Here is a 22,949-nt window from a genome sequence, read left to right as displayed (position 1 = left end):
GTCTTGATGAATAGGTAAATAGGGGCTGCACCAATAGGTGTTTAGACACCGCGGCTGTCCAGTGTTTTGAAATACTAGAACAATAGAAAAACACCTGTGTCTGCGCCCTCTAAAGTCTAATAAAAGGTCTTGACGTCATTTGCTGTGTAATTGGTATTTTTATTCTCATTTTACCCTCAACAGGTGTTTCTCCAAATTAAATTGTTTGGTTCATCAGGAGGGTTTTTCAAACATTTTCAATCATAGGACTGTAAGTACAGTAAATAATACAGTAAGTAAATAACATTATGTGACATTGAAATTCACAGTAAATCGTTTCAAAATCATCAGATTCAACATAATAAGTAAACGGCATCAAGATGAACATATTCTAACTGAAATTGCATTTAAAAAAAGGAGAAATGAGAACAGGGGAAAAAGGTTTGGAAGAGGCATGGAAAAATATGTATAGAAAGGAGACGTGGAGCTTAGTACTCGTGTTTAAAGCTTGGTTGAATAGGTGTGTAGATGATTAGATATGAGTTAAGGTTGTAGATTCAAGGTTTTTAATCTTATCCTGTAATAAACAGTGAATGCTGAGAAAGTTGGCGATCCTTCAGTCTGAAAATGTGTATAGGGTGGATTTCTCCTTTAGATGTCTATATTGGGAAAGGCCATTAAGGGTAGTTAGTATTAGGATTGCAACAAGGTAACATGTGGCTACTAGTTTGATTGCTGGCTAATCTTTTACAGAAAAAGGAAAAAATAGGTTAAGTGATTGATTCTTATCTTACAGAGCAGCAGTATAATTTGGGGGAACTCGGTTTGATAACGGCAGTGTGTCTGCAGTGAAAATCACGGAATGGCCGCTTCTTTTATATATAGCAACGTGGTGACATTATGCGTGCGACCATGACATGATGACGTCATCACGTTGGTCGCCATTTTAGAATGGGCTTTCTGTTGATACTCACGTGAGCCTGTTTTTCGAATTGGTTAGGGTAAAATAAAAACTATCAGATTCTGGACAGCTATCTGAATATTTATACAAATGAACTCAAAACCAAAAAACAACGTACATTTTGCAGAGATGAAATGGACTATAAACACAACAGAGTATAACATTGCAAAAGCCATCACTTCCATCCACCAAACCCAAATCAACCAACAAACCTCTAACAAAAGCCACCCTGCTATTACCCTCATCTCCTCAATCATCAGAAACAGAATCAGAAAATGAAAGTGATACGGGTATCCCTAACATAACAGCACCCAGTCAACCTACTGCCAGTACATCAACAACAACAAACTCCTTCCCTTTTTTTAGAGGCATACCAATGCTACAGACTAGCTCGGACCTATCCACTTTTCAAGTCACTTGTTCTAAAGACTACAGAAACATGTCTGGAAACCCACATGGAGAGGATCTAGGGGCAGGTGAAAGTACCAAGCGATACAAACGGACAAGGCATCGTAACCAGGTCAAACATTATCCAGGCAAGGAGACATAGTCATGAACCTGACAGGACTCGACCTATCTGCACACTTAATCAAGGCTCTCAACAAAGGCCTATGTTTCAGTCCGACTAACTTTATGGACTTCTTTCAGACCAATGTGGACTTATTTCAATTTTGTAGAAGATTGAGGTTGAAAAAATTCTTCTCTACCAAAATCTCAAAGATAAAGGAACCAACACCCGTTCTTTCCGAAATCACTACAACACTAGCAGAACATTCAATCACTCTACTAAGCCTGGAGGAATCATCCAAAGAAGAAACACTGGAATCTCTAGCATCAGAGCTTGACTTAGATCTAGGACTGGCTTTTGAAACACAATTGAAACCCAAATCAACATTCAACCCCAACTTACCAATGACAATCACAATAGATATTTTTCAGAAACTAGTTACCAACGACCTCAGACATTGGTATTTAAGTGGACACACGCACAAACAAAATAAATACAATTTGACTCCTCAGGAAAGCAAAGCAATACAAGAATTTAGGAACAACAACAATATCATCTTAAAGCCAGCAGACAAAGGTGGCAAAATAGTTATGCTTTCCACAACAGACCATATTGCCATGGGAAATGAACATCCTCAGAATCAAAAATGTTCTGACCAAATTGAGAATAACCCCTTGCTGGCACTTATAGTAAAATGGAATCACGTGAACAATCACTGGTATAAACAAGGCCTTCTGACCGAAGAAGAGACTACATAAAAACCACTCATCCTATTATTGCAACAGCTTACTTTATCCCCAATATACACAAACCCTTTACACATCTACCACCAACAAGACCGATCATCAATGGTATTGACTGCCCCACAGAACCTATTTCTGAATTTATCGATAAACACCGTCAACCGTTGGCAGCCAGTCTGTCATCTTATATACAAGACACAAAGCATTTAATCCAACAACTTACAGCTGTTAACTGGGAAGAACATTTCAAACTGGTCACCTTGGATGTTTCATCTTTGTGCACTTTTATACTGCACATTAAGGGGATCAAGACAACACATTACTTCCTGAAGACACGTTCCATCTCATACTATCTAAAAAATGCAATGCTACTGGAAATGCTTAACTTTGTACTTTGACAAAAATGTCTATTCAATACCAAATTCTACAGACAAAAACAAGGAACAGCGATGGGGAACTAATTTGCCCCTGCATATGCCAATCTTTACATGGGGCACTTTGAGCTACAACATGACTGGCAACACCTAGCTTTCACAGACAATAACATCATTTTCTGGGGTCGTTACATAGATTATATACTGCTGATTTGGAATGTTTCATTACAACAACTTCAAGAGTACCACCAATATCTCAACAACAGTACTTGCAGACAATACAGTTCCTTGACCTTGAACACTATGTGGAAAACATCATACAATCAACATTATACGTAAAACCGACAGCAGGCAACAGCACACTCTATGCGACTAGAAATCATCCTCAACATATCATAACCAATATCCCTTATGGGGAATTCCTGAGAATTAAGAGAAACTGCACAACAACTGAAGAATATGATAAACATATCAACCAAGCAAAACAGAAATCCCTTGAATGTGGTTATTAGCTAAACAATCTTAACCAGGCATACCAAAAGACAGCTCACTGAACAAGAAGTGAATTACTACAAAACAAACCTTCAAAAAGGGCTGAGACGTCCAAGAACACCAGATTCATCACAACCTACAACTCGGAGGCTTCCACATTGTGGAAAATACTCAACAAACATTGGTCGATTCTGATTACAGATGATGACCTTAAACCCTATCTGGACAAACATCCCTGCATTACAGACCGCAGAGCCCCAAACTTAAGAAATCAGCAATGCCCTTCGCATTTTGTAGCCCAAAAAAAAGCACAACAAAGTCGAACGCAACTTTGGAACATGCCTTCCCTAACAGGAAACTCTAAATGTGGATCTTGGTCAATGCAAAGAACTATCATCTCAAAGACTTCATCAACTGTAACACAGTTTGTAGTTTATGGTATCAAATGCACCTGTCAGAAACTATACATAGGCAGTACAATATGCCACCTCAGAACACAAATAATGGAACATGTAAGAACTCTAACAAATAGGGACATCAGATACCCGCTCACCAACCATTTCTTTCAGGAACATGGAGATGCAGACGTTAAGCGAATATTGAAAGAGTGGCCAAATTGTCAAGAGGAGGATACAGGGAAAAGAAACTTCGACAGTGTGAAGCAAAATGGATGTGTCTAACAGACAGTTATAGTGGCCTAAATTTGGACAATTAGATGTTTCATTTCCTTTAATTGAACTATAATCAGTAAGAATAACACATTGGTTTCTATTTTATCCTTTTATTTTTTATCCCTCTTTCGTTATACCTGCTTATCTGTATTTGCTCAACATTAATAATGGCACATATTACCAATCTTGCACATATTATGCACCTATTTTGTCCTCCACACAAAAATTATATACTCCACACCAACTCAATCCAACTAGTCTGGCATTTTAAACGCATTACAAGGTAGCCTAAGGGCACTCACTTTCTTACATCTTGCTATCTGCTACCAACAGATATCAAATTATAAATAGCTCATTGAAAAGCATTACAATGCACATTATAATCCCAACTAATCACAAAACGGGCCCACGCGAGACAATGCACATTTTTATTTTACCCTAACCAATTAGAAAAACAGGCTCACGCAAATATCAACAGAAAGCCCATTCTAAAATGGTGATCGACGTGATGACGTCATCACGTTGTGCTCGCATTACGTCACCACTCCGCTATATATAAAAAAAAAAAGCGCCCATTCCGTGATTTTCACTGCAGACACACTGCGGTTATCAAACAGAGTTCCCCCAAGTTATACTGCTGCTCTGTAAGGTAAGAATCGCTCACTTAACCTATGTTTCCTTTTTCTGTAAAGATTAGCCAGCAATCAAACTAGTAGCCACATGCTACCTTGTTGCAATCATAATACTTACTACCCTTAATGGCCTTTCCCAATATAGACACATAAAGGAGAAATCCACTCTATACACATTTTCAGACTGAAGGATCAACAACTTTCTCAGCATTCACTTCACTGTTTATTACAGGATAAGATTGGAAACCTTGTATCTACAACCTTAACTCCTATCTAATCGTCCACACACCTATTCAACCAAGCTTCAAACACAAGTGAGTACTAAGCTCCAAGTCTTCTTTCTATACATATTTTTCCATCCCTCTTCCAAACCTTTTTCCCCTGTTCTCATTTCGCATTTTTTTTAAATGCAATTTCAGTTAGAATAAGTTCATCATGATGCCATTTACTTATTATGTTGAATCTGATTTTGAAACGATTTACTGTGAATTTCAGTCACATAATGTCATTTACTTACTGTATTATTTACTGTACTTACAGTCCTATGATTGAAAATGTTTGAAAAACCCTCCTGATGAACCAAACAATCTAATTTGGAGAAACACGTGTTGAGGGTAAAATGAGAATACAAATACCAATTACACAGCAAATGACGTCAAGACCTTTTATTAGACTTTAGAGGGCACCGACACAGGTGTCTTTCTATTTTTCTACTCTCCCCATCACTTATCCTTCTCCCCCCAAAGTGTCGCTGGTGAACTTGCACTGGATTCATTTTATATTGACAGAGGTCTTTGTGGTCACAATACAAGACAAAGGTCTCTCAGGATTCCTCACCTGGACAGTCCATGCTGTACCTGTTAAGCTGTAGCCAGGCTTCTAGGAACCCTTTGAATCCTGTCGTGCAGCAGTTGGGTTCCCTGGAAGGCCTCGTAAACTTTCTTGGCTTAGCATTCTTTAAGGAGAGTAGGATCAAAAAGAAATTCTTTCATAGTTCTGTGGTTCAATAGTTCCTAGGTATTTCCCAAGCATCACTCAAGCACATGGGCTTGAACTTACTCTCCATTGATGAAGATCTTGGCTGGGAAATTACCTTTCTGATTAGGCCACGGCTGGAATTTCTCACTGAGATGTTATAGGCACTTTTGCTGTAACCAGTTGTTTTCTGTCAATAGCTTTCACAGAGCCTCCACAGATACCAGAGGATTAGGTAGGGGATAGGGGTTGGGGACTTAGGTCAGTTCCCCAACCTTGGTGCCTGAGTCTACACCATGCCCAGCCTCTCACTAACTTCCTCGCTGAACTTCCACTCACTTGTGCCTTGGGCATCACACTAGACCTTGTTCAGTGTCCCTTGATCTAGCTGTTGACTAACCTCCTTTACGTCCCACCAATTACTCATTCCTCCATCCATTTTGTTCAGAGATCTGGTTGACTAGCATTGTCTTACTCACTGGCTATTAATGCGTTTAAACTTCCACATAGCTTCCCCCTGTCCTCCTTCCTGGTTTCCCACTTCTCACCTCCTCCATTTTCTTCTGTGTCACCTTCCCTCTTTCCTCACTATGGATGGTTTGTCTCTTGCTTCTCCCCTTCTTCTCCACCAACTTCTCTTTCTCTTTCGTCCACCTTGCTCTTCTCTCCTCATCCCTCCCCTCTTCTCTTGCCTACACGCTCCCCTGGTGTTCACTTCCTTAAATCTCTTCTGTTCCCACCCCTCTTTTGGGATGTTCACCTCCTTCAATGCGTTTTGCTTCCTCTTCTCCTCCAACCTCTGTTCTCTTGTCTGTGATCACCTTCTCCAACCTTTCTGGTCTCCCATCGCCGCCTCCTCAAATTCACTCTGCACCGCCACAACATTCATGAATGGAACAAAAGTTAGAAAATAGTTTTTTTTTACATTTTTATATATCCATGTGACCTTAAGTAAACTGAAGCTACTGTATTTACATGTATACATATTATGCTGTTGTGTAAGTGCGTAGATCTGGTTAAGATTACATTTCTTTGGTTTTTCAAAAAACAAGACAGATAAGGCGGTTGCCTTTAAGCCCTCAACACTAGCCAGCCAGATCAGAGCAGGGGGCGGGGGGGCATTGTAGTGTCAGTAAATGCCCATGGGCCCCATAGTTATGAAGGACCGGGGCATTTCCATGACGCGGTAACCACCCCGCCCCCCGGCTTATTGCCATTAGTACGCCAGCCCATTAGACCACAGTACTGATGGTGGTTTTTTTCGGTTGCAAGACGTATCGTGGTTTGCAACAGAAAAAATATTCGGCGCTGCGGGCTGGGAAATGTAGCCCGTTCTCCCTTTCCATGGTGGCCATAGTAAACAAAGGAAATGGCCACCATGCAACAGGAAAAGGGATTACAAGTAGTCCCTTCTCCCTATCCATGGCGGCCTGACTAAAGAATTCTATAATCAGAGGAATGGTGAGGACCGCTGCGAGATGCTGCCACGTGACCGGGATTACTGCAAGGTAAGGCTCGTAAACGCACCAATCGGCATGTAGATTTCATTTTCTTCATGGCGCGTGTCTACTAATGATCAGTAGTGACCACCTTGGGATTTAGGGAAGTCTGAGGTATGGAGACGCGGAGAAGATGAGTGCGAGCAGAGCGGCCCGTAGTTGGACCCTATTAAAATACTTAATAAAAAGACCTTCATTGAGAGTTGGTATGTTGAAGCCACCAGTGACATGACAAGCCCGAAAAGGGCTGACCGGCAATGAGGAGTGCATTCCACAATTGTGGGACTTGCAAAGAGAACTTAAACTATGCTCCTAGATTTAAATTTGGCAAGAGTAACTTCCAACAAACAGTGCCCATAGATCTGGGCATTTTGGTTGTAGCCCCGGATAGAAGCTCAGGTGCTACAACCAAAAGGCTAGCTAGCCCTGAGTCCCGACAGTCCCAACATTAGGGTAGCCCCTGACCTTATCCAGACCTAGCTACGCCCCTGCAGTATTGTATGCATTTTGCAGGCACTGAATTTAATAAACTGGGATACTGGCATAAAGAGAATTGGCATAATCCAGCCTGGCATTGATCAGGGACTCTCTGTGGCAGAATACAGTTTGGCTGGGATACAGGGAATCCCCATCCATAGTTCCTGGATCTAGAAAAGGGCATCCTTTACCCCAACACCAACCTGGGCATTCATTCTTAGTTTAGCTTGCAATACACACCAGGGTTATTGACATTCTGAGAGCATATCTAAGCCAAATGTATTCAGAGTGAAAAGCAGGCAGCCAGGTTTACGAAGCAAATGCCAGGGCAAGGAGGCAAACCTTGCTTACTGAAACATTAAATTTCAAGCCACTCTCTCCATTGATGCCTCAAGTGCAGGGGACAAAGTAGTGAAATCCTCATGGAGCTATTTACACACAGGTGAACCTCTGTGTTGTCTGCTTAGGAGCGAACATGCATACCTAGATATGTAGGAAATTTAAATAGAGGTCACAGATATAAAATGAATAGTAGTGGTGTTTGAGGGAATCTCCTGTGGGACGCCACAATCCACGTTTGGAGGGGAAGAATAATATGGGCCTAGCTGAACCCTTTGCAACCGATGGCAGAGTAGCAAACCGAAACATTGACGGCCCTGTCTGAGATGAGAACCAATCCCTGAGAGATATGAGGCATCTCTACAAGACTGTGCTGTAGTAGATCCTCAGTCACAGTTTCAAACGCTGATGATGATCAGCAGTGACCAGCCACCCCCCATCCTACTGGTCAGATCTTTATCCCAGAAAGCCAGGAGACCTGTTTCAGTTCCATGTTTTTGGCGGAAGCACGGCTGCAATAAATCTAGAAAGCCATCATATTCAAGTCCTGCCACTGACAACGTTACCTATTTTTCCAATAGACCAGAAGAACTATGGTTCAGGCTATTGAGGCCAGAAGGGCCCAGTGGGGGCTTTTTCAGGTGGTGTGCGAAATTAGCCAACTTCCAGTCCCTGTGAATGGTGCCTGATGATAGAATGATGGTTGAATCCATTAAACCCCGTGCCCAGTGGTTCTACGTGCTCTTCAGTAGCATCCTGAGAGTTATGGATAGGGCAAGTTAGCTTAAAGATCGATATCTTTACATTGGCATGAATTTACTTTATCTTATTTATGGTTTTTTGTTGCATTACTACTTCTCTTATGTAAAACCGGGTTTACCTGCCTTTTGCATCTTCTATTCATTCAATCCCATTTGCTGCATCGGTTTGTTGCTTAGGCTATTCCTTTTAAATGACCTAAATCTCCCCTTAAAAAAAAAAAGTATTATGTTTGTTTTAATTGTGTCAAAATAGATCACTTGAACATAGCACTTGTACGTTTCAGTGAGTTTTATGCATCTCAATGAGTGCATTTTAGTGCAATGTACTTGCATTCAGTTTTGCATTCATATGTTGTTGTTTTTATTTTATATAAATGTGGTGAGATGACAATCTCTATGCTCACATTCAGGAAGTAATATCCTTTAAGCACATCAAGGCGACATTAAAATAACAATGATTGTATAAACCGCGCCATAAGCGGGCTGTTATTCTCATTACTTAAGTAAAGGGAGGCCATTTTATACTCCTCCACAGTGGGCTCCTGCCCAACTCAGCAGCACCCTATCTCTTCAAGGAAACCAATCCTGGCGATTTGAATAGTTGCAAAGAGCATTTTGGGAATACATAAAAAAAGACCCCATTTTACATTTAAATTCTGTCTGAGATGGTGATTACTCGGGAAACCGTTCTGATCAAGTAATGCTAATTAGGCTCTCTGCTCTTCTCATTTATGTCAATAGTCACCCTAACAGGAAAATGTCTGTATATTGCAAGACCTATGGACCCACTAGAGAGCACATATGCAGGATGTGAGGCTTGTTTTTGTTATCCACGGAGCTCATAAATTAAACATTCATCCCAATTAAGTATTGTAAAGCCTACATGTAGCGTGAGAGCTTATGAGGAGCCCAGGAGCAGATTTCTTTGTTTTGCAACTGCTGGGGGTTTGGACCTCGAAACGGAACTGAAGCTGCTCCAGCAAGACAAACTTAGGAAGGCATGGGAGAGTGAGGCGGGAGGGGCGGGTCTTTGATGGCTGGGGTTGGGGGAGGGGGGTGAGTCATGTCCTCTCGAGGGGGATAGGATGAGGAGTGTGAGTTGGCATGCAAGGGTGTGGTCAGCACGTGGGAGCACCTCTAACTTTGGAGCTGCTAGGCATAATGCAGGACCAGCATCCTGGACGTATAATAATGCAGTCAAGAGTGAGATCTGCGATTGTAGGATTGACAGTGCAATAGACCCGTTATAGGAAGTACTTTGTAGACAAAATTCAGAGGGATGGAATAGAGCAGGAATTAGGGATGCAAGCCAGGTGCATGAAACAAATCCAGAGTGATGGAATGGAATGACGTGAAATTCAAATATCCAAGCCCCCACCAAATTCCCTGTAGCAAAAAAAAAGAGTGGTGGCACAAAACAGCTTTACTTTATGTAAAAATCTTCTACAAACTGCTTGTGCCAAATGTCTTACTGTACGTATGCCACACAATTACATACTTTCATTTCACGTTCGCACCTTACAGACAACTCTGAATTTATGTGAATAAACAATTAATACCATTGTGGGTGTGTTCCTCCTCCACATTCAGATAGCTAGTTATTAAGTAAGTCGTGGATGCGTCTGTTATTCAACTGTGTGCAACTTCTTCCAATAGAAAGGTAGTTAACCCAGGGGTGGAACTGGGCAGGAACAAGGCAGAGCTTCCCTCTGCTAAAATGTGTTGTGTGGGAGCGCTATTCTGGGCACAACATCGCTGGGATAAAGTTCCAAACGCCCCCCCCCCTTAATCAGTCCAAGGAATTTCTCTGGGCGCAAGACTCACTGTATGCTATCCAAGGGACACTAGCGATTCATGTACACGTTCACTTCTCTAGCAGAGGACCCCAAGCCTCCCATTCATAAACAGGCAATGTCCAAATTTCTACCTACTGTACTATTAGGGTAAATGTGACAAATGGCCAGAGAGTACAATGTGCCAATGTGACAAATGGCCAGAGAGTACAATGTGCCAATAAGGGTTTGCTGCTTTCAAATATAAGATTCTGCAATCATTCCTGTGTTCCCAACATGCTTTTAGGTTTTTTTTAATTTTTTTTATTGTATATGGTTTATTACAAACTTTCACAATTTGTATTCATTTAAACTTCTTTCCCAATCTTTTGTTAAAATGTAACTATTTTTCTTAGTTTTGAAAATTAAAACTGAAAACAGATCAATTAAATGATAATCAGATCATTTCTCATACAACATTATTAATATCTCTATTTATGCTATCGTTACTACTGATGACCCGTCCTTCATTCCATCTTTTGAAACCATGATTTTAAAAAGTTGGAAGTGGCATAGTGCATATTCTGGTCATCCATTCCATATATCAGGTCCCATCGTTTTTTCTGAATCTAGTCCAACTTTCTTATGTATTACATTCAACAGATGGATATATATTAAGTCCTTCAAGTTTGGGCAAAAGAGATAAAGATGTTTCAGTGTTTCACTCTCTTTCTCGCAAAATCTGCAACCATCAGTTTTCTCTTTTTTAAATAGTTTTCGGTAAGTTCTGTTTTGCAGGACATTCAACCTGAATCTCGTTAGTAAGTTGAGATCAAAACTATTCAGAAACTTTTTCAAATAAGGTCTTGTTTGGTTTAGGTTACCGGTGGAGTTCTTGTTCAGGCAGTGTATTTTCGAGGACAGTCTTTTTGTTGATCTAACATCCCAATCAATTGCCAGCATGTTTTTTTTTATTAACATGGGGTTAGTGCAGAGAGTTGTTTTCAATAGTTCCATGTCAGTAAGGATAGAGTCATATTCCATCTTCCAGGTCTTAACAAGTATCGTCTTCACAATTCTCTCTGCAATTTAGAAATTTGAGTTGCAAAGGTCCCGGAGTTATTATAGCTTTCCTGTACAATGCAAGCTGATTCCATTGGATGATAGCAAATGCAGTGTTGAGGCCCAAATCATGGAATATAATGGACACTGGAATTGCTTGAGGGAGCTGTAAGGTCTCCCTCCAAAAATGCCCTTCCAGGCGATCCCATATCTCTTTCTGTATGCCAGGGCAAGCTTCCGCTCCATAAATTAGAACAGGTTTCACCTTTTTGTTTGTAAAAGTTCAAGATCTGCGTCAATGAACATTTTCCGAATTTTTTATCCATAGCTCTCCCTTGTGCAGTCAACTATCGTATCTTTTTCCATAATTTTTGTATTCATGGACTTTCATTTTTATATGTACTTATTTGTACTCCAAAGTATTTAATTTCTTTGACTGCATGGAGTCTAACGTTGTCTAGCCATCTCTCCATAGACCATGGTGACGGTTTTCTCTACTTTTATCTTTAAGTGGTTTCTTTCAATGTAAGACTGAAGTAATAGAAGTTGCCTTTGTAGGCCGATTTTGGTAATCTCTAGCAGAATAATGTTGTCTGCATAGAGAAGTCATCCCACTTCTCTACCGTTTATTTTCGATGGAAAGGTTTTTTACTGGTTAGGTCTACTTTGACATCATGAATGAAGAAGTTAAACAAAGTTGCTGCCAATGGGCAACCCTGTTTTAACCCCTTCGATGTTAAATTTTTTTTGACAGATTGCTGTGTCTGTACAGTTCCTGGATGGCTTCCAGTAGATCTGGACATCCCTTTTCTTTTTAGTTTACCCCAAAGCAAGGTGCGGTCAATACTATCAAAGGCCTGTCTTAAATTGACGCTCGCGAGGTAGATGTTTTCTTTGTTTTTGACAGCACAGTGTTTCAACAGATCTAGTAGTTTAAAATTTAAGTTGCATCCTACTTCACTCACGAATCCTGTTTGGTGGACGTCAATCGACTGTGAATCTTTGATCTAGATTATTATCCTTTTTAAGATCACCATGGCAAAGAGATTCTCTCACGTCTAATAACGCGATAGGTCCGTAATTTTTAGCCTCATGGCTGTCGCCATGCTTGAAAACAGGGATTATTTTTGCAGTCTTCCAAGATTGGGGGATTCTTTTTCCTCATCCATTCTTGAAAAGAGGATTTCACAGAATGCGGCCCAATTTTCCAGCGCTTCTTTCATGGGGGCATTGGATAACACGTCGGGGCCGGGTGCCCTTGAAGAACTAGACCTCTTGATTAGGCTTAGAATTTCTTCTTTGTCAGATACAAAAGACCATCCTTGAGATTTAGGTACTTGGAGTTTTTTCGGAATTATTAATCGTTTTTCATCTCTGTTTCCAAGTGAGGCTTCAAAGTGGGTCGTCCATGTCTCTTCTGTTATTGGATTGTCTAGGATTGAAGTGGTTGATTGACCTTTTACTTTCCACAGTTGCCAAAAGTATCTGCTGTTAGTAAGGGAAATAGATCTTAGCATGTTCTCAGCGTCATTTTGCGATACGCTTGCTTTTTCACTCTTTATCCAGTTTCTGTATATCTGCAATCTTTTCTTGATATCTGTATTATTCAATGGATATATTTCTTTGAGAATCCTTATATCCTTCCTTAGCAGTTTTTTCTGTTCAATACTTTTTTTGCTATACAAATGCACATGTATACATTTTGGTTTTAACAAACCTTTATTGGTTTCTCTGTAGGCTGTTAGAGTGTGCTCATATTCCACCTCTTTTTCCTTGATTTTAAAGGAAAGTCCTAGCTTTTTAGCTATGATAGCTGAGTCTTCCGGGCGGATTCGTATTCTATTTGCTCCTCTTTCAGCTTCTATTTTGTGGTGCCACCCAGGCCTTTGCTTTATCTCCGGTCCTCTTAAAGTTACAATGAGCGGGTCATGATCACGATAGACCAACTTCTTGACTTTCATACTTATCACACTTGGTAGTATATTACCTGATACAAAACAATAGTCGAGAGTTGCTTGTGTCTGGCCATTGGACCACTTAGAGACTGACGGGATGTCCCCATCAATGGTACCATTGAGCATGTGAAGGTCTCTTAACTTCATCTCTTCTAGCCATTCATTTCCTCTCCTATCCTTCATTGATTCTCTGGGCCTGTGTTTTTGCTTCCCACTTTGATTTTGTGTGAGACAGTTTGAATTTAGATCTCCACAGATGAAAAACCCTGCATTTAGGTCATCCTCTAGGGCTCGATCTATCAAATCAGTGACTGTTTCCAAGAATAACATCCCCTCCTTTGCATCTTGATTCCAGTAGAAGTTAATTAAAACATTTCTTGCGCTGGACTTGTTATTATCTTGAATCCTTATAGTCTGAATATATGGATTTGGATTTTCCATTTGGGTGATTTGGAAATTTCGGCTGTTTTTTATCAGAAGCATTATGCCAGAAGATGGTCTTTCTTTTATTCCACGCCTTGCTGGGGTTAAGTAAACGGTGTGACCCTCTAAGTGCAGTGGTTTCTTTTAACCAGGTTTCCTGTAGACATATGTCAGCTTCTAGTATTTTCAAACATATGTCATTAAATAGATGGCTAAAGCCTTGAGTAATCCAGGTACCTAATTTCCAGAAACCATCCTCAAAATTCTTCTGGCTCTATTCATGACGCTTTGAAACGAGGGCTGCAGCCAGCCAGTCCCAAGAGTTGTCATTTTTCACTTTCAATTCTGCTTCAATTGGTCTTACTACCATTTTGAGAATGTCACTCCGGTCTTTGCGTTGTCCTGTTATTTTAATTTTTTGAAGAGTTGTTTTTGTTCCCATTGGGACCAAACTGGATTTGATTTAAATCAAGTTCTTCTTGAGTCTTTGAGGCTTGCCTCCATTCATCAGTCATACGCTGTGTATCAGAATTCCCATTTCTGACACAAGTCCCTGAAATTTCCTTTTGGATTGTATTTATCACTTTTATTGGCTGGGAGATGTTGTCTGGCACATGGGAGAGGTTTTCCATTTTTTATTCTCTTCTACTTCGAAACCAAGCAAGTGAAGATCATTTCTTGCCTCTATGATGATAGATAACAAAATCTGAGTGTTCAGGGACAGGATGATTTTATCAGTGACCACCTCGTCCGGGAATCTGACCGGTTTTTGTATCTTTGGAGGAGACCACTCGTAATCTTGGTACATGATGCAATAATGTCATCAGATTCGAACGGTTTAGGAGCCGTTTGATTTATGGATTTGTTCTATGAGTAAGCAGTCTTTTTCTTCAGTTTGTCACGTTTTCGGTGAATTGTCTCTTTGCGTTGGATTTTTCTGCCATCTTTTGTTATTTGTTTGTTGTTATTCTTTTTGTATGTTGCTGTAGTTCCTTGATTGCAGATTTATGGATTTTTCAATCAGTTGTTTCATTAAGCCATCATGAACTTCTATTTTTGGAGTTTGTGGTGAGTTAGATCAAGTTTTCTTCCATCTATCATTTAATGTCAAAAAGAGTGGAGATTTGGGAACGGGTTGTATTTCTGTGAGCTTTTCAGGACTTATTGTTACATTTCGTTTGGGTGTGGTTGAGGTATCAGAACCTTCATCTTCATATGTTAAGTCCAACAATTCTATTATGCTTTGATTCATTTCATCTTGAAGAGGGGTCTCAATATTTTTACGTTAATGGTCTTGTCCGTCTGTTCTGGCGTTTATTTTCGGTTGAGTCGTTTGAGTGCTTTTGGTTGAGTTTTGACTTGCTTAAGTTCTTTATTGGCTGCAAACGAAACAATTCATAAACATTTTCTTGATCCACGAGATCTATTTTAAATCACTTTTTCTGTTTTTCGTTTTCTGTGGCATGTTTTGTGTGGTGAGCACTCTTCCCTTTTCAACTGCTTTTTGACCTTGCTTAAATATAGGAAAGGGATTTACATTTGTGTCATTTGAGTTCCCAGTGAAGTTTTCTGGCGGAATGGTAGGTATCATTGTCATCGGATTCCTTAGCGTTGTTACTTTGGCATGTACTACCCTTATTGACTGGAAAGCCTCTGTAGATGAGAGGTTGATTTTGCGTCGAAGGGTCATTTTCACAGGGTGGCAAAGGATCCTCCAGTATTACAATTTCTGGGTCTATTTTATTTGTGATTTTAGTCAGGTTTGCAGCCTCTGCAGTTTTTTTCAGTTCAATTTCTGGAAGAACTTCACGGCACTGACTGCATCTTGTTTCAGTTGCTACAGGTAATGATTTTTCGCAGCCCACTATTTCCATTTGCATCTTGGAGTGTGTCGATTGGGGATTTCAGAATTATTTGTTCTAGTTCCTTTTCTCTTCCTTTTTTTCTCTCATGGCTTCTGATTTGGGGGCGACGGTCTTCTTTCTCTCCTGGTATACATTGTTTTCTAAGTGTTGTGGCATCTGTCTTGGCTTTCAGATCTCTCTGTAGATGACAAGTCCGAATTGCTAGATGAATGGCGAGTTGGTGTTCTATAGCTGTTTTGAGGCCGGAATGCCGATTTCGTCTCCGGTCTGTCTCTAACTCTAATAGACCCGTTGGATCAATTTGTTGTTGCTTAAGATCCATTGGTTTGTGCTATATGTTACTCCCCGTCTTTATTTTAATATCCCGGGAATGATTCTCCGAAGTTTTTTTTATATGATGAACAATGATTCTTTGTTTGCGCAGGGTTTCCTTAATGTAGATAGTTCCTCTAGATTCTGCTTGTTCACCTAGTCATTCTCTTCATGTACATAGTCATTCTGAACTTGCGTGCAGACTGATGTTTTAAACCCGGAAGCCAAAAGAATTACATTCGGAGACGGATCGACTCTTTCCATCTGTTGTGAATGTGTAAGCGTTCATTCCGCCTCCTGATCAGAGCGTGAGACCACTGCCGTGGGGGAGACCAAGTCAATTTCATTCAGAAGCGGATTGCATCTTTCCATCAGCTGTGAACGTGTAAGCATTTCTTCCGCCTCCTGATCAGGGCATGAGACCACTGCCGTGGGGAACTCTGTTGTGACTAATGGCGTTAAAATGGAGGTCGTAGACTTCACATTGATAACTGATATAGACGACGCGATGTTGGCTCCCGAAATGTTTTCTGGTACTTTTAATAAATCTTCATCTGTAACTTCCATGGGTGCCAAGTAAGTTTGGAGCATCTCGTTAGACGGGCTTTGGTTCACAAGAGGCGATCTTAACTCTGTTTCCAAATCACCTTTCTCTTGCGCTTTAGACATCTTTGGGTTACAATGCCATTTTAGTTTGCCTATGTCGGTTAGTGAAAAATGTTGCTAGTCGCGTCCTGTCGGGGGTCGCTGTTCTTTACATTATTGAGTTTATTCACTCCTGGTGCACGATTTAACACTGGATATGGAGGCGATGCAGGAAATGTGTGTATTTCTCTCATGTTGAAGTTTCGTAATTTCCAAACATTCTATTGGCGATGTTATATTGCTGTGTCGGATTACTTTTCCAAAGATTTTTAAGTGTGGTATCAACTTCTTTTGTGGGCTAATTTGCCATTTCTGCTCGGGGTCGGAGGTGAGGTGCCTAAATACATTGCGCGAAAGTCTCTTCATTCTGGAGCCCGAGCAGCTCGAGTAATTCGGGCATGACGAGCATTCAAGACGACATCAACTCGTTCGTAGCCAGCGTGGATGGCTGGCCACAAGGCAGGGCGTCTTTTTCCTCTAAAGATTTGTTTGGAATTGTTGCAGGCGAGTGGGTGAGGGAGGGTGTGAAGTGTGATGTTAGGTGTTTACCATCCAAGGGAGAGTCCACGCTTGAAAAGGGACTGCTTTGCATTGCAACCTTATTATCACTGAGGCTAACTCACCCTCGTTGAATCCCTTGCCGGTCCCACACCCCCTTCCCATTTCTATACCCGACATCATTGTTTTACTCGCAAGCAGGCGGGACTTACTTCTTGTTCTATGTTGTGGTTCTCTTTCGTCAGGATCTTCCATGTCACTCTCCAGATTTTCAAATACAGTCCAGGAGGAGACAGGGGAATGTTGAGAGTGATGCTGTGTGTTTTGTCACACATCAGCGAACACTCAGCAAACACTCCGCGATGCTCCGCGTCCGGAGTAAAGGTTTTATGGGTATTGCTGGTATAGAGAGTGTGAAAAGACTCACTGCCTCTCTTTTCCAAATCCAAATGCAGCAAGTAACAGTGTTCCTCCACGTTAGAACACTCAGCAAATACTCTGCGCAGGTTTTATGCAAATCGCCAAGAGTCAGTCCCTCCTTGAGAAAATGGTGCTGCTCCACTTGGGCCTGAGCTCCGCCCACATAACTCTCTACCCACTAGAGTTTATTTTTGTCTATTTCTAGCACCGGTTAAACGCTTTCGTGAATTCGTAGTAACTGAGTTAATGGCAGCTCTTTTCTGGAGTAAATTAAGCCCAATACTGGAAGAAGCTTTGTGAGTCAGCCAGTTTGTGTGCTAGCAGTTAATGGCACAAGCTTGAGGCTTTGTGACAATCCAAATTACTTGTCTTTTACTTTTATTTCATTGACCTCCAAGTCAGAAGTCTGAGTTTGCCAGTTCATGAAGCTTATTTGCAAGGTCCTTGCTTATTTTTGCAATAAATGCATTAGGGGTCCGAGTGCAGCTTCTGCGCAGAGGTGGAACACCCACACTTGTGTAGCGGCAAGGCTTTAAGGGGGTCAGGTTCCTGGCATGGTCTTTAAATTCAGCCTTGAAAAAATGAGGCCTTGCACACACGCTCACAGCCCTTCCCCTCCTGCCCCCCACTTTGTCTCCTGTCATGCTGCTGGCAGAACATAGCCTTCTATGCATAAAGCCATTGAAACATAGGTATTGTTGCCGAGAGGGGAGCCACAAGACTGCAGTTGCCGTGAGGCAGGGCTCCCTCTCTTAGCATGAAAGGATACATGGGAGACCAGGATTAGGTGTTGTGTGAAACCTGGAGGTGTCTCACCCGCTAGTCCCCGGAGATCGGTCATCCAGGTGGCCAGGACACGGCCATCGCTATTGGATCCAGTTCCTGGGGGTGGGGGAGGATCACCTGGATGGGTGGAGGTTCTTCAGGGAGTGGAAGTTGGACACCGACAGGTGAGATGCGGTACCCCCTTCCTTATAACACCTTTTCCCCATTCTACCCCTTAGGATATTTAGAATCTCTACCCCCTCCCTTTCCAACACGAACACTTTCTTACACCGTGAAAGACAACAAACTAACACCAGAGGCATTTACCGGACATGTCCCAAAACAAGGGTCAGGCAGAGTCGGGCGATTGACAATAATTACACACACTGGACAGCCCTTTGCCTTCCCCACAGGGATAAAAGACGGAGCACAAGACCACACTTTGAGCAAGGACAAATGCACAAGGAAGCAGCTATTCCAAGACGGCAGTTCAAACGGAGAAGAAAGGCGGCGAGACCGGAAAGGACAACAAGGCAGGAAGTGCCCTTTACCTTTTTCGACCCAAACCTGCGAAGCCTCTGTGAAAGTAATCATAAGACCGGGAACTACATCTGACATGTGGTGTAACAGATGTCAACGGTGCACGAGACCCTCACGCACTGATAACCAAGGCGGAGAGACACGCTTGCTACTGCAATGCGTCACAGAAGGGGGTAGCCGCCTAATAAAGTTGAAACATATTATAATTCATATGTGTTTTGATTCTATTGGAATCGGTTGTGTATTCAAAAGTTCACCTATGATTCATCTTAGTGATGTAAACTAAAACTAAGACCCCCTGGGGGGTGGGTATGCTCTATAATATTACAAGAAGCCAGTTATTAGGGAGGTGCAGTTTTTTTATTATTGCACTCCGCTTTCATTATCAAGACCACAGAAACCAAAGTACAATGTCCTGATACAATAAAAGAGCAAAGAAAAAGGGTTAATAAGTTCAGGCAGTAATTGAGCAAAGAGTCTCGGGCCAATTCTGTGTGCAGAAGAGATACAGTAACCACAAAGCAAAAGAACAAGATTATGGTATTGAACTTTTTACCAAGGCTCTGTATAGTAATATTGTTTAAATGGTAGAGTTTTTTACCAAAACCAACAGAGAAACATTTGCTTCAGTAACAGAAGAAGTTAAACAATTAATTTTCCCATTCGGGGAATTCTGCAACAATAATAAAGTAAGGCAGATTGGTGAGTGTTAGTACAAGGTGTACATGTACATATAGGTCAGGAACAGTTTTCCTAGAGATTGTCAATTTTGAGTCCTATACAGATGTACACTAGTGCTTAGTTTTACAAGTGACCAATCCTCAGTCGGTCTACGTCAGGCAACAAACAATTCCCAATGTATACTGGGTCAATAGTGATGGTACTAGACCCTAGGACGTTTCGGCTTCCAGGATAGGAGCCTTCATCTGGGCCATGAGAGGATTGTATCTCCCTATAGGTAATAAACACAAAAGGGGGTGGGTGTTAGAAACTCACAGAAGAACCTGTACCTTCTAGTGGTATCAGTGTGCTGTATACAGATAGAAGACCTGTATAGCTAAAAGAGAAAATCTCTCAGTAAAAAAACAATAACAAGCCAACCTGAAGCTTGGGTCCAGGGGGAGTGGAGCAGAAGGGAAGAGCAGAAGGGAGCAGGCAGCAGTTCCGTCTCGTGGAGCGGTCGAAAATCAGCAGCTGCACGGCGGCAGGAAACTTGGCCCCTGGGTGGGAAGACCCTCACCATTTGTCTGCAAAACACCAGTGTGTGTATGAGAACTAATGGAGCCCATCCAGGCAATTACAAAAAAGCAAAAGGGGAGGGAATGCCAGGAGGACAAGAGGAGGGCTGTGATCCTACCTGAGAAGGTGTCTTCTGTAATGCCTTCCAACGGTGGCCGGACTTTAGTAAAGGCCCATCCAGAGCCCTTGGCGGGTAAGGAGCTGGAGTAATATGGGCCCAGCACAGGTAAGTTGTGGGGCCGTGAGTCCAAGGAGCACCCCTGTAATGGTGGTCAGGCGGTGTGTACTGTGGGGGAAGGTGGGAGGAAAGGCAGAGAAAAAGCCATTAAAAAATGTATGCCTATAAACTTGGCATATATGCAACAGAAATCGGCAGTGGAATAGGTCCAATTCGACCGTGAGAGCAAGAATGCTCTTAGCTAGGGAGGCTGCTAACCTTGGCGGGTGGAAGGATCTGTTCGGAGTCACAGCTACAGGACCAGGAAACAGCGAGGAGCTGTGTTGAATGACAGGGAAAGTGCGTAAAGAGCCGCGCATGGAAGCGGGCTGGTTCGCTCATGCGTCGTGGGGCGCGCCGCGAGACACTACTCCCCCGCAGGTGTGCAGAGGAGCTGTACGTCCGGGCACTACCCCCCCGCGCAGAAGTGGAACTGTCTCGCTGCCAGGAAGAAGCTGGTGACTGGCAAGCCGCCACTGTGCTGTAAGGAGCAACAGGGCCAAGGCTCCACAAGAGTTGGAGACCAACGTATGAGCCCCTCACAGAAAATTGCACTAGCACCTCTCCTAGGCCTACCAGACTTGCATCCACGTAGAGTTATGACTGCAGTTCCGTGTTGTAATATGACATCATGGTTTCAGTTTATAGCGAGTCCTTGGTGGCCTGTAATGCTTCTTGACACCTGCTGTCCACTGCCACTTTTTAGTGGTCTTGGTTAAATCACGCAAGGGTTCAGAGAGCGTGGCTAGGTTGTTGATGAACCAGCCACAGTACATTGCCATTCCCAGGAAGCTTCTTACTTCAGTGGGAGTCATGGTGGGTGGGGGGGGGGGGTGTGATGCTGCTTTTATATCCACCACTTTGAGTGTATCTGCCGACACTGCCCTGCTGTTGTAGATATATCCAAAGAACTACAGTTCCTCTGAGACAATTTCTCGTTATGAAGGGTGAGTCCTGCCTCATCGATATGGTCCAAAACTGCTGCTATGTGCCTTGACAGCTGCGATTATTAGGATATCATCACTGAAGTTGAGGACCCCTGGAAGACCCTGCATGACTGTCTGGATGGTGTGTTGGAAGAACTCTACCGTGGAGGAGATGCCAAAGTTCGGAGGCTTTTATCTCTGCAGACTGAGGTAGGATCAGAAAGTGGTGATGTAGCAGGAGTCTTTGTGGACTTTCAACTGGTGGTATCCAGCATTGATGTCCAGTTTGGAGAATACTTGTGACCCCGTCAGGTCTGCAGTGATTTCATAGAGTGTGGGTGTGATATGTCACTCTCTGATGATGGCAGTGTTGGGGAGGCGCATGGTGATGCATACTCTTACCTTCCCTGGTTGTTTTAGTTTGTGGGTGACGATCATGGGGAAGACCAAGGGGGTGGGTCCCGTCACCTTTTCAATAATGTCTGCTTTCTATAGTTATGTTATGTTATTTAGCATTTATATAGCGCTCTATATATCATTGGTATGATCTCAAAGCGCTGGTAGGTTGAACGCCCTCAGGGACCACAGTCCAGGTCAGTAGAGAGAGTAAGTGTCGAAGGGTGCATGAGTGCACCAGTTGTGTGCAGCTGATGCAATTGTCAGATGGTAAATGCATCCTAGCGTAAGGTGGAGAAGATATCAGTTGAATGTGTGCAGTCTGGTGGGTGGACACCCAGACTGGGTTCTGGCTGCGTTAGGCCTGTAGGACGCTTATGTGAGCAGCTAGGCCGGAATGTCATGGGATAGCTGCGTTTTATTAGAATGATGAGGTGTTCATGGGGTATGATATGATAGTTTATTTATATAGCGCCTATACACAATGTGTTTCAAAGCGCTTCAAGGCAAGGGAGGGAACAAGGGAAAATACAAACACATTCTTACAGGCAATGAACAGTAAGGATGTGAAATTAACTATCGTACTCGGCCTGACGACATTTCAGATAGTGCAAGAGCTAAGACATAGATAAGGAAGGGTGGGGGGAGAGTGGGAAGGAAATGGAAACAGACCGGCAACTACCGTACTAGGCCTGACGACATTTCTGGTAGAGCCGGAGAAAAACAAAAGGTGAGGGAGAGGGGTGCAGAAAGGGAGGGGAGGAACAAAACAAGCGAATATCATACTAGGCCTGACGACATTTCAGATAGTGCTGGAGGGGTGGTGGGGAGGAAAAAAACAGTAATGGGAGGGTGGAGGAAACAGACGAGGTTGTTATCATATTAGGTCCAGGGACAATTCTGATAGAGTAAGTGCATAGAAGAAAGTAAGGGGAGGAGATAGGAAAAGGGATAAGGGAAATGAGGAGAGAACAGAGAGTAAGCAGTCAAAAAGAGTGGAGAAGCAAGAGTGGAGAGCGAATACAATTGCAGAGGTCAGTAGTAACACATAATGTTGCAAGCCAGGATACAAGATGAAGATGGGAATAGAATGATTCAGGGCCACCATGAGTACAAGATGCAAAGGAAGTCCAGCATGAGAGTTGAGAAAGAGTGACGTACCGTGAATGAATGAAGTCCATAAAAGTCAAATCCACCATTGGCCACAAGATGGTGATGGTGAAGGACGGCACCAGGTGGGCGGGGCTTGCTAAGTGGTGAAAAAGAGCAGCAGGCAGGAAGGCACCAGGTGAGCGGGGCTTAGGCCAGGTGACCTAGATCCACTTGCACCGGCTCCCCATCTGGAAAGGAAAAAAAGCTGGAGGGCTCCTTAAGTAGGGAAACGGAACGGCAAGCAGGAAGGCACCAGGTGGGCGTGGCTTGCTAAGTGGTGAAAAAGAGTGGGAAACAGGAAGGCACCAGGTGGGTTGTGCTTGCTAAGTGGTGAAAAAGAGCGGCAGGCAG

At 42.5% G+C, this 22,949-nt stretch overlaps 1 protein-coding gene across 3 annotated transcripts in view; it reads left to right on the top strand.

Moving 5' to 3' along the window:
• Positions 1-22,949, top strand: part of CDC37L1 (cell division cycle 37 like 1, HSP90 cochaperone) — a 469,554-nt gene that overhangs the window by 335,354 nt on the left and 111,251 nt on the right. The window lies entirely within an intron of this gene.

The sequence above is a fragment of the Ambystoma mexicanum genome, chromosome 6p (genome assembly GCF_040938575.1).
Source record: "Ambystoma mexicanum isolate Mex_15411 chromosome 6p, UKY_AmexF1_1, whole genome shotgun sequence".
Classification (NCBI taxonomy): Eukaryota; Metazoa; Chordata; class Amphibia; order Caudata; family Ambystomatidae; genus Ambystoma; species Ambystoma mexicanum.
The sequence above is the reverse complement of the archived record's forward strand: the minus strand, read 5'-3'. Positions and strand labels throughout refer to the sequence as shown.